Source organism: Ovis canadensis, chromosome 2, assembly GCF_042477335.2.
Source record: "Ovis canadensis isolate MfBH-ARS-UI-01 breed Bighorn chromosome 2, ARS-UI_OviCan_v2, whole genome shotgun sequence".
Taxonomy (NCBI): Eukaryota; Metazoa; Chordata; class Mammalia; order Artiodactyla; family Bovidae; genus Ovis; species Ovis canadensis.
The window spans coordinates 247358510-247368458 of NC_091246.1; positions in this window are offsets into that span (position 1 = coordinate 247358510).

A 9949-nucleotide genomic window follows, 5' to 3' on the forward strand; every position below is an offset into this window, starting at 1 on the left:
CCTCCTTACATTCCCACCAGCAATAACCAAATGTCCCCTTTTCTCCGCATCCTTGCCAATATTCATCATTTCTGGCCCTTTGTACTGTAGACGTTCTGACAGTTGTGATGTGATTTTTCAAGGTAGTTTTGATTCGAATTTCCCTGATGATTAGATATAGAACATTGTTCGTGCTCCTCTTGGCCATCGGTGTGTCTTCCTTGGAAAAATGTCTGTCCAGGTCTTCTGCCCATTTTTCGGTTGAGTTGTTTGGATTTTTTTAAGTTGTACGATCTGTTTATATAGTTTAGGTATTTACCAGTCTATCGTTTGCAAATATCTTCTTCCATTCTATAGGTTGTCTTTTTGTTTTGTTGACAGTCTCCTTTGCTGTGCCAAAGCTTTTAGGTTTAATTAGGTCCCATTTGTTTATTTTTGCTTTTGTTTCTTTTGCCTTAGGAGAAAGATCCCCCCAAAATTGCTGCAGTTTATGTTGAAGAGTGTTGTCTATGTTTTCTTCCAGGAGTTTTATGGTTTCTAGTCTTACACTTAGGCCTTTAACCCATTTTTAGTTTATTTTTGTATATGATGTGAGAAAATGTTCTAATTTCATCCTTTTCCATGTAGCCACCCAGTTTGTCCAGCACCATTTATTGGAGAGACTGTCTTTTCTCCACTATATATTCTTGTCTCCTTTGCTAGATTCGTTGACCATAACTGTATTGGTTTAGTTTGCATCTGTCTAGTCTGTTTCGGTACCATCTTGTTTTGATTATTGTCGCTTTGTAGAGGAGGCTGAAATCAGAGACTGTGATACCTCTAACTCTGTTCTCCTTTCTCAAGATGATTTTTGACACACTATACTGTTTTTCACAGTGGCTGTACCCTCTACATGCCCACAAACAGTGCACAAGGGTTCCAGTTTCTTCACATCCTCATTAACATTTGTTATTTAAAAAAAAAAACAAAAAACAAAAAACTATCATTTCTGAGACAAAGAAAGAGATAACTCTGTAGAGGCTGAGGCTGCAATGCAAGCTGCCTTGTTATTTAAGCCACGTGACCAAGAAGATTCCACAGTGCTAGGTACGGATATTGGACAGAGTCTTTGGCAAACCCTAGTGACAGAGTGCTAGGGCACACTCCTCAGGTTTTCTGCAGCAGAGACCTACTCTTAAAAACACAAAAAGTTTCTGACATTCTCCTGATTCCTAATTGGGACTGCATGCCTGACCATGAGACACTCAGCAACTAAAGGGTAGCTCTCTCCTGAGTGACCCTTGTGAGCTGAGCATTATCAAATCCATCAGCTCATAATATTAGGGAGGCACAGCAGCAATCCATTACAGAATTAAAATGACATATTTGGAATGGGGACTGAGCGGCCCAAAGCATCCAGGCAAGTTCCATGGAGAGGTGCGCCAGGCCCCGGGTCACCCGTCCCCCACGTTCTCCTGTATCCTCTACAGTCAGCTGCCAGAGAAGTCGAGGAGTCAGGGCACGTTGCCTGTCTGTGCACAGTGACGAGCTATCCACGTGGTCTTCCCTTCACGTGGAGGAAGAAGGACCACCTATCGGCACTAACTGGATGGCCAGAAGCCTGAAAGGACAGATGAGACCTCAGATGGCATGGCTGGGAAGACAGTCTCAGCAGTACATGTGGGAGATGGCCTCAGTGCCCCCAAAGGGCAAGTCCATTTTCAAAGCACCACCAGTCACAAGTCACTGAGACTTGGGACCTGTGAGATGGGTCCCTCTGTGGCTCCTCTGGGCTAGGTTCCTACATCAGTCCTGGCCATAGCAGGCTCCAGGTATGGGTATCCGTCTCAGGTTGGGATGCCCAGAACAGACTTTGAGAAGAGGACCCTTATGAAAGCAAATTTCTTAAGACATTGCACCCAGAACAAGTTACAAACAAATTTGGGGGAACTGGACATGGAGAGTGAATTAGTCAGCTCTACCCTGACCTGTGGGGGCACTCTAGAGTGTCAGCTCCACCTCAGAGTTTGTCCCCAGCCGAAGACAAATGAGCTGGGCTTTCAAACTCCTGCATGAGGACCAGTCGGTCGTTATCATGCTAAGGCAGCCCAGAGGACATAAATGCCCAGGCACTTCTGGATGTGTGTGTGTGTGTCTGTGAACAGAACAGCTCTAGTAGCTCAAGGGGATGCCTCTGAAGAGAGCCGCAGTTGCAGGCTATTAGAAGCAAAGGCATCCAGGAGGGGCTCACAGAAACAGAATGCCAGCTCCAGCGAGTTTCCCAGGAGCCACAGCTCTTCGCCCCGGGCATGGGGTTTCATAGCGTCCCTTCCAAAATCATGTTCTTCCTGGAACCTCAGAATGTGACTTAATTCAGAAATAGGATCACAGCAGATGTAATTAGTTAAGATGAGGTCAAAAGATTAGCATTAGATGAATAGAGTGGGCTTTTTTTTTCTTTTAAGATGCAATGTCCTCTTTTTAAAAATATTTGTTTGTTTCTTTGGCTGTACCAGGTCTTAGTTGTAGCACACGGGATCTTTGATCTTCATTGCCGCATGCCGGATCTTTAGTTGCAGCATGTGGGATCCAGTTCCCTGACCAGGGATCAAACCCAGGGCCCCTGCATTGGGACCATGGGGTCTTAGCCAGTGGACCAGCAGGAAAGTCCCCTGAGTAGGATAGGCTTTGCATCTACTGTGACTGATGTCCTTAAAAGAGGAGAAGACACAGAGACAGAGACACAGGGAGACGGTCAGGTGAAGAAGGCGGAAGCAAGGGATGCAGCTACAAGTCGAGGGACACCAAGGCTTGCCAGCAGCCCCCAGCAGCTCGAGGAGAAGATGGAGCAGACTTCCCTGCTCAGAGCTCCCAGAAGGAATCAACTCTGCCAGCACCTTGATTCTGAATTTCTAGCTTTCAGACCTGAGGGAAAGTACATTCCTGCTGTAATAAGTTACCCAGTTCGTGGTCCTTTGTTATGGCAGCCCTAGGACATGAGCACACCTGGAAGGACCTGGGTGATGGGCAGGAGACGCAGCTCACAGACTCACTTGGCTTTGACAAGGAAGCCAACAGGCCCGCACTGTCCCCATCTGGCCAGAGAGACTTGGAGAGATATTCATGTTCTAAAAACAAATGAGAAAAAGCAAAACCACATGCTTCCATCACCTTCCAGAAGATGAGGAGCTGCTCCCCCACCCAACAGGAACCTGGGTCTGGGCCATGGATGGGAGCACCATTAGTCTGGGCTGGAAACACATCCAAGTGCTCCCAAGATTGTTTTTGGAACTGCACTTGGCCAGATGGGATAGGCGCTGGGCCTGGCAGCAGGACCACGGCCCAGTTAGGAAAAGAGGAAGGAGCAGATGGGTACCAAGTGAGCAAGTGAGGAGGGTCGTTCTTCTTTGCTCCTGGAGACCCTAGTCATGAATGTAGGCCTAGGAAGAGCAGCAGAAAAGAAGCTTGGCTGGGATCTTGCCAAGTTGTCCCTCTGGGTGGGAGGCAGCAGCCATTTCACCTCAATCCTCGCATCTTTTACTAATCAGAGCATCTCCCTGGGCCAGAAGAAATCTTCAAGGAGCAAAAAATCCACTAGATGGGAATACCAGACCACCTAGCCTCCCTCTTGAGAAATCTGTATGCAGGTCAGGAAGCAACAGTTTGAACTGGACATGGAACAACAGACTGGTCCCAAATAGGAAAAAGAGTACGTCAAGGCTTTATATTGTCACCCTGCTTATTTAACTTATATGCAGAGCACATCATGAGAAACACTGGACTGGAAGAAACACAAGCTGGAATCAAGATTGCCGGGAGAAATATCAATAACCTCAGATATGCAGATTACTCCACCCTTATGGCAGAAAGTGAAGAGGAACTAAAAAGCCTCTTGATGAAAGTGAAAGAGGAGAGTGAAAAAGTTGGCCTAAAGCTCAACATTCAGAAAACGAAGATCATGGCATCTGGTCCCATCACTTCATGGGAAATAGATGGGGAAACAGTGGAAACAGTGTCAGACTTTATTTTTTGGGGCTCCAAAATCACAGCAGATGGTGACTGCAGCCATGAAATTAAAAGATGCTTACTCCTTGGAAGAAAAGTTATGACCAACCTAGATAGCATATTGAAAAACAGAGACATTACTTTGCCAACAAAGGTTTGTCTAGTCAAGACTATGGTTTTTCCTGTGGTCATGTATGGATGTGAGAGTCGGACTGTGAAGAAAGCTGAGCACCAAAGAATTGATGCTTTTGAACTGTGGTGTTGGAGAAGACTCTTGAGAGTCCCTTGGACTACAAGGAGATCCAGCCAGTCCATTCTGAAGGAGATCAGCCCTGGGATTTCTTTGGAAGGAATGATGCTAAAGCTGAAGCTCCAGTACTTTGGCCACCTCATGTGAAGAGTTGACTCATTGGAAAAGACTCTGATGCTGGAAGGGATTGGGGGCAGGAGGAGAAGGGGACGGCAGAGGATGAGATGGCTGGATGGCATCACTGACTTGATGGACGTGAGTCTGAGTGAACTCTGGGAGTTGGTGATGGACAGGGAGGCCTGGCGTGCTGCGATTCATGGGGCTACAAAGAGTCGGACACGACTGAGCGACTGAACTGACTGAAGAGCTTCACCCAAACTTCCCTTACTCAAGTACCACATCCCCACTTTTTGCATATGTGGCACATATCAGCTTCATAAGTATTTTACTTCACATTTTTCTTTAAATTATTGCCTCTTTTTAGTCTCTTCAACAAGTGGTAATGGGATAATTGGCTACCCAAAGGCAAAAGAATGAAGTTGGACCCCTACCTCACATTGTATACAAAAACCAACTCAAAATGGGTCAAAGAGCTAAATGTAAGCACTGAAGCTTATAGAGGTTAAATCTTCATGACTTTGAAATTAGCAATGGCTTCTCAGATATATGACCCCAAAGCACAGCAACAAAAGGAAAAAAGCAGATAAACTGAACTTCATCAAAATGAAAAAATGTTGTGCATCAAAAGACACTACCAACAGAATAAAAAGGCAAACCACAGATTGAGAGAAAGTATCTGCAAGTCACATATGTAATAAAGGATTAATATTGAGAATATGTAGAGAACTCCTCAAACTCAACAACGAAAAGACAAACCAATTCAAAAATGGACAAAGGACTTAAAAGACAATCTGGAAAGAAGATATTCAGGTGGCCAACCAGCACATGAAAAGATGTTTAATATCACTAATCACTCAGTTCAGTTCAGTTCTGTTCAGTCGCTCAGTCGTGTCTGACTCTTTGCGACCCTATGAATCGCAGCACGCCAGGCCTCCCTGTCCATCACCAACTCCCGGAGTTCACTCAGACTCACGTCCATCAAGTCCGTGATGCCATCCAGCCATCTCATCCTCTGTCGTCCCCTTCTCCTCCTGCTTCAATCTTTCCCAGCATCAGGGTCTTTTCCAGTGAGTCAGCTCTTTGCATCAGGTGACCAAAGTATTGGAGTTTCAGCTTTAGCATCATTCCTTCCAAAGAACACCCAGGACTGATCTCCTTTAGGAGGGACTGGTTGGATCTCCTTGCAGTCTAAGGGACTCACCAGAGTCTTCTCCAACATCGCAGTTCAAAAGCATCAATTCTTTGGCGCTCAGCTTTCTTCACAGTCCAACTTTCACATCCATACATGACCACTGGAAAAACCATAGCCTTGACTAGACGGACCTTTGTTGGCAAAGTAATGTTTCTGCTTTTGAATATGCTATCTAGGTTGGTCATAACTTTCCTTCCAAGGAGTAAGTGTCTTTTAATTTCATGGGTGCAATCATTAGGGAAATGCAAATCGAAACCATGATGAGATACCACTTTACATCCACTAGAATGGATATAATGTTTAAAACAGAGAGAAAATGGGAAGTGTTGACAAGGATGTGGAAAATTAGAACCCTCATACATTCTTGGTGAGAATGTAAAATGGTGCAGCCACCTTGAAAACACAGACAGGCATTTCTTCAAAAAGTTGTGCACAAGGTTACCATATGACCCATATAGACGTATACTCCAAAGAACTGAAAATAGGTGGTCAAACAAGTGCTTGTACATGAATGTTCGTCAAAGCACTATCCACCTTAGCTAAAAGTGGAAACAACGAGAACGTCAGGGGGTGAACGGGTAAACAAAATGTGGTCTATCTGTACAATAAACTATTATTCTGCCATTTAAAAAAAAATGAAGGACTGAGGCATGCTGACTACATAGATGAACTTTGAAAACACTGTGCTCAATCAAATAAGTCAGACACAGAAGATCTCATATTGAATAACTCCTCTTATATGAAATATCCAAAATAGTTAAATCCATGGAGACAGAAAACAGATGAGTGGTTGCCAGAGCTTAGGGGAAGGAGGAATGAGAAGTAGGTGCAAGGGTCTCTTTTAGGGGTGAGGAAATGTTTGCAACCAGGTAGAGGTGATGGTTGCATAATATTGCACATTCAGTGCACAATGAGTTAACAAAAAATGGAGAAAAATCCAACCGCCCATCAGCAGTAGAAAGTGTAAACAAAATGTGGTATATCCATACAATGGAGTATTATTTGGCCATTAAAAGAAATCAAGTACAACATGGAAGAAGCTGGAAACCATTATGTAAGTGAAACAAAAGAGCACGTATTATTATGATCCCATTTACGGGAAATATCCAGAAGAGATATTGACAGTAGCATCGTCTATGGTCCACAATGTCCAGAAATGTCTGTCCTTAAAACAGAATGGATTAATGGCTCCTAAGGCCTAAGAGGAAAGAGGAATGGAGTGCGACTGCTAAATGGTACACCGTTTCTTTGGGGGTCAGTGAAAATAGTCTGAAATTAGTGGTAATGGCTACATGATGATGGGAATATGCTAAAAATCACTGAATTGCACACTCTGTAAAAGGGTTAATTGTACAATATATGAATCATATCATTTTTCAAAAAACTAATTTTGAGTCTGGAAAAATTGGGCACCATCCAGCATGACTGAGGCTTTTACTCTTCACAATACCAGCACTCACCTCACAGCAGAATGAGCAGACCAAGAAGCTAACGCCATGATTCTCAAATTTTAGGTTTCAGCAGAATCTCCGAGAGAGTTTGTTCAAATACAAACTGCTGGCCACGTTCCCAGGGCTTCAGATTCAGCAGGAGCCCAAGAATTTGCATTTCTAACAAGTTCCCAAGTGATGCTGATAATGCTGCTGGTCTGGGGACCACACTTTGAGAAGTGCTGAATTAATTCATGAAAAGTGCTCCGAGTCTGGCCCCTGAACAGGGACTCACTATCATATACGTACATTTTAATTTTTCCCCATAACCACAACTGGGAGGTTTGCAGAATCAGGGTTATCATCTGAGTGGTGAAACTGAGGTCTAGAAAAGGCAGTAGCAGCCTGGAGGCATGAGGATGGGAGGGAGCCAGGTTGGGACTTGAGCCTGGACATTCTGGTCCACGCACTTCCCTCTGATTTCTCCCAGCTCCTGAAGAACATGCTAGGTCCTTTCCAAACTCCCAGTGCTCCAACGCACTCAGTCCATCTCCAGCAAACTCCTGCAGTCTCCTTGCTCTTCTGCAGTTTGATCTAAACCCACTGCTCTGATCGGCTTCACTCTTGATGCTGTGTCCTGCCATGCCCTCCTCCAGCTCCAGAGCAGGCCTCAGCCTGATCCTCCCTGTCACTCTCAGCCCCTCCTGCCAGAGACCCAGGACTTGGCCCTGGCAGGCAGGGTTGGGGTAGGGCAGCCTGAACCAAGACACAGAAGGAAGGAGTGGTCCTGAGGTCTCCAAAGGGGTCACCTACGATGCTTTCAATGAACCCCTCTGAGCCAGCGTGAAGCCAGGATGCATACCATCCTGTTAGTTTCAGAGAAGTGGTTTTTCTCCAGGGCAAGGAATCAGACAGGCTGCAGAATGGCATCTCTCCACCCAGGTCTGTCATTGGCTCCTTCATTTAAATGTTTTCTGGGCACTTGTTCCACGTCAGTGGCATGCTGGACTTTGAGGAAACATAATACACGGGGCTTCCCCGGTGGCTCTGGTGGTGAAGAAGCCACTGCAGGAGAAATAAGAGATGCAGGTTCTATTGCTGGGTCAGGAAGAGCCCCTGGAGGAGGGCATGGCAGCCCACTCCAGGATTCTGGCCTGGAGAATCCCATGGACAGAGGAGCCTGGTGGGCTACAGTCCACGGGGTCACAAAGAGTCGGACATGACTAAAGCAACTTGACACACATACATGCAAATTTGCAGAAGGTCACTGCTAGGCTGGAAAGAGGACGCTGACCCTTTGAAATAGTCATCACAGGGGTGTGTCTGTGGTGGAAGCCCATAAAGAACCCCTTGAACCATTCCCAGAGGGCACAAGCCCTGCCTTCGTCTGCAAAAAAGATGATCCAGAAGAAGTCTGGTGTCAGAGCCACGGTTTCCCTGTCTTTCCAGGTCAGAGCCAGAGGTAGTAACACCCAGCTGACCCTGAAGAAATGGGCAGATGTCAGCGGCTTAGGCACGGGACCACCACAGAGACTGCTGGCCACGAGGAAATCGAGATGCTTCCGTTCCACGGGGCTTAACCATCAAGACAAGTTACTTCTCAAAGGAAACTGCTTCTGCAAAGGAAGAATTTCAAAAAAGTAATAATACCCTGTATCTCAGCCATCCTAAGAGGCATGGCCTTCACATTTTAATAGCTCTGAAATCAGGGTGCATCTCCCAGTCTCTGCTGGCCAGGAGCCCTCTGGGCTGGATGGAGTCATCAGTGCCTGCCCAGCACTCTGGGATGGGTTTCTGTGGCTTGGAAGAAAACCTTAGAGACAATAGAGAAGCATTCTTTTAACCTTTAGGAAACAACCCCATCGTGGGTAAAGCAGACAGACGCGTTCAGCCACATTCCTCACTGGGAATCAAATGTGGAAAGAGCCCAAAAGGCAGGGCCAGTGTAAGGACCCTCACCTCTCAGTCTATCTGTGGAATTCTTGTAAAAAGAAAATGCTGCTTCAGAGGTTCCTTGGTGGAGATGGGCTAGGAGAGCACAGAAGGGCCTTCTAGGCGGCTAGAAAACTCGCTCCTGACCCTGATGGTTCAGTTCAGTTCAGTTCAGTCGCTCAGTCATGTCTGATTCTTTTGTGATACCATGGACTGCAGCACACCAGGCCTCCCTGTCCATCACCAACTCCCGGAGTCTACCCAAACTCATGTCCATTGAGTCGGTGATGTCATCCAAACATATCATCTTCTGCCCCACCTCCTGATGGTGGTTACAGTCAATGAAGGGGTGCTGGTATACCAACCTCTGAGGATGGCGGGGAGGGGGAGCCCTGAACTATAGCACTTGCCAGTTTCCATGGTGTAGATATCCCCACCGTGGCGACTAAGCGTTTAATTTAAAAACTGGTTTGCAAAAGTCCTAGCTATTAATACTTAACAATCAGCCCATCACTGATCATACATGTACACATACGTGGGTAAAAGCCCATCAGAAATACTTATGATTTGTCTATATTATTATATGAGAACTTTGGTTCCATAAAATGTTTCTAAAAGACAGAGAGTGAGGTCTGTATCACCAGTACTGGCCGGCTCAGTGGATGATGTTGTGTGAAAAAGCATGAGCCTTGGCTGTTCCCTGAGTTGGAGTCAGATTTTGTATGTGAAGTTTATTTTTATATAAATTTAGTTTCATTTCACATAAATTTGTTTTCATACAAATTTCCTCTTATGTATATACAAGACTGTTGTATATAAATATACCTATATACGATATGCATCTAAGTCTGAAAGGGTTCTTTCACTAAGTAGGAAACAAATTCTAAGTGATAAAGTACCGTGTCTTAGTTTAACTTACAGCATTCCTATTTCCTAGGATATATAAAATACTAGTATACCTATGTTCAATGATGTGGATTTGTTGAAATATAGTAATGTGTTTTTTTCCAGTTTTATGGCTGTTCTCGAGAGCTGGTTAGAACACTGGGCCAGCAATCACAA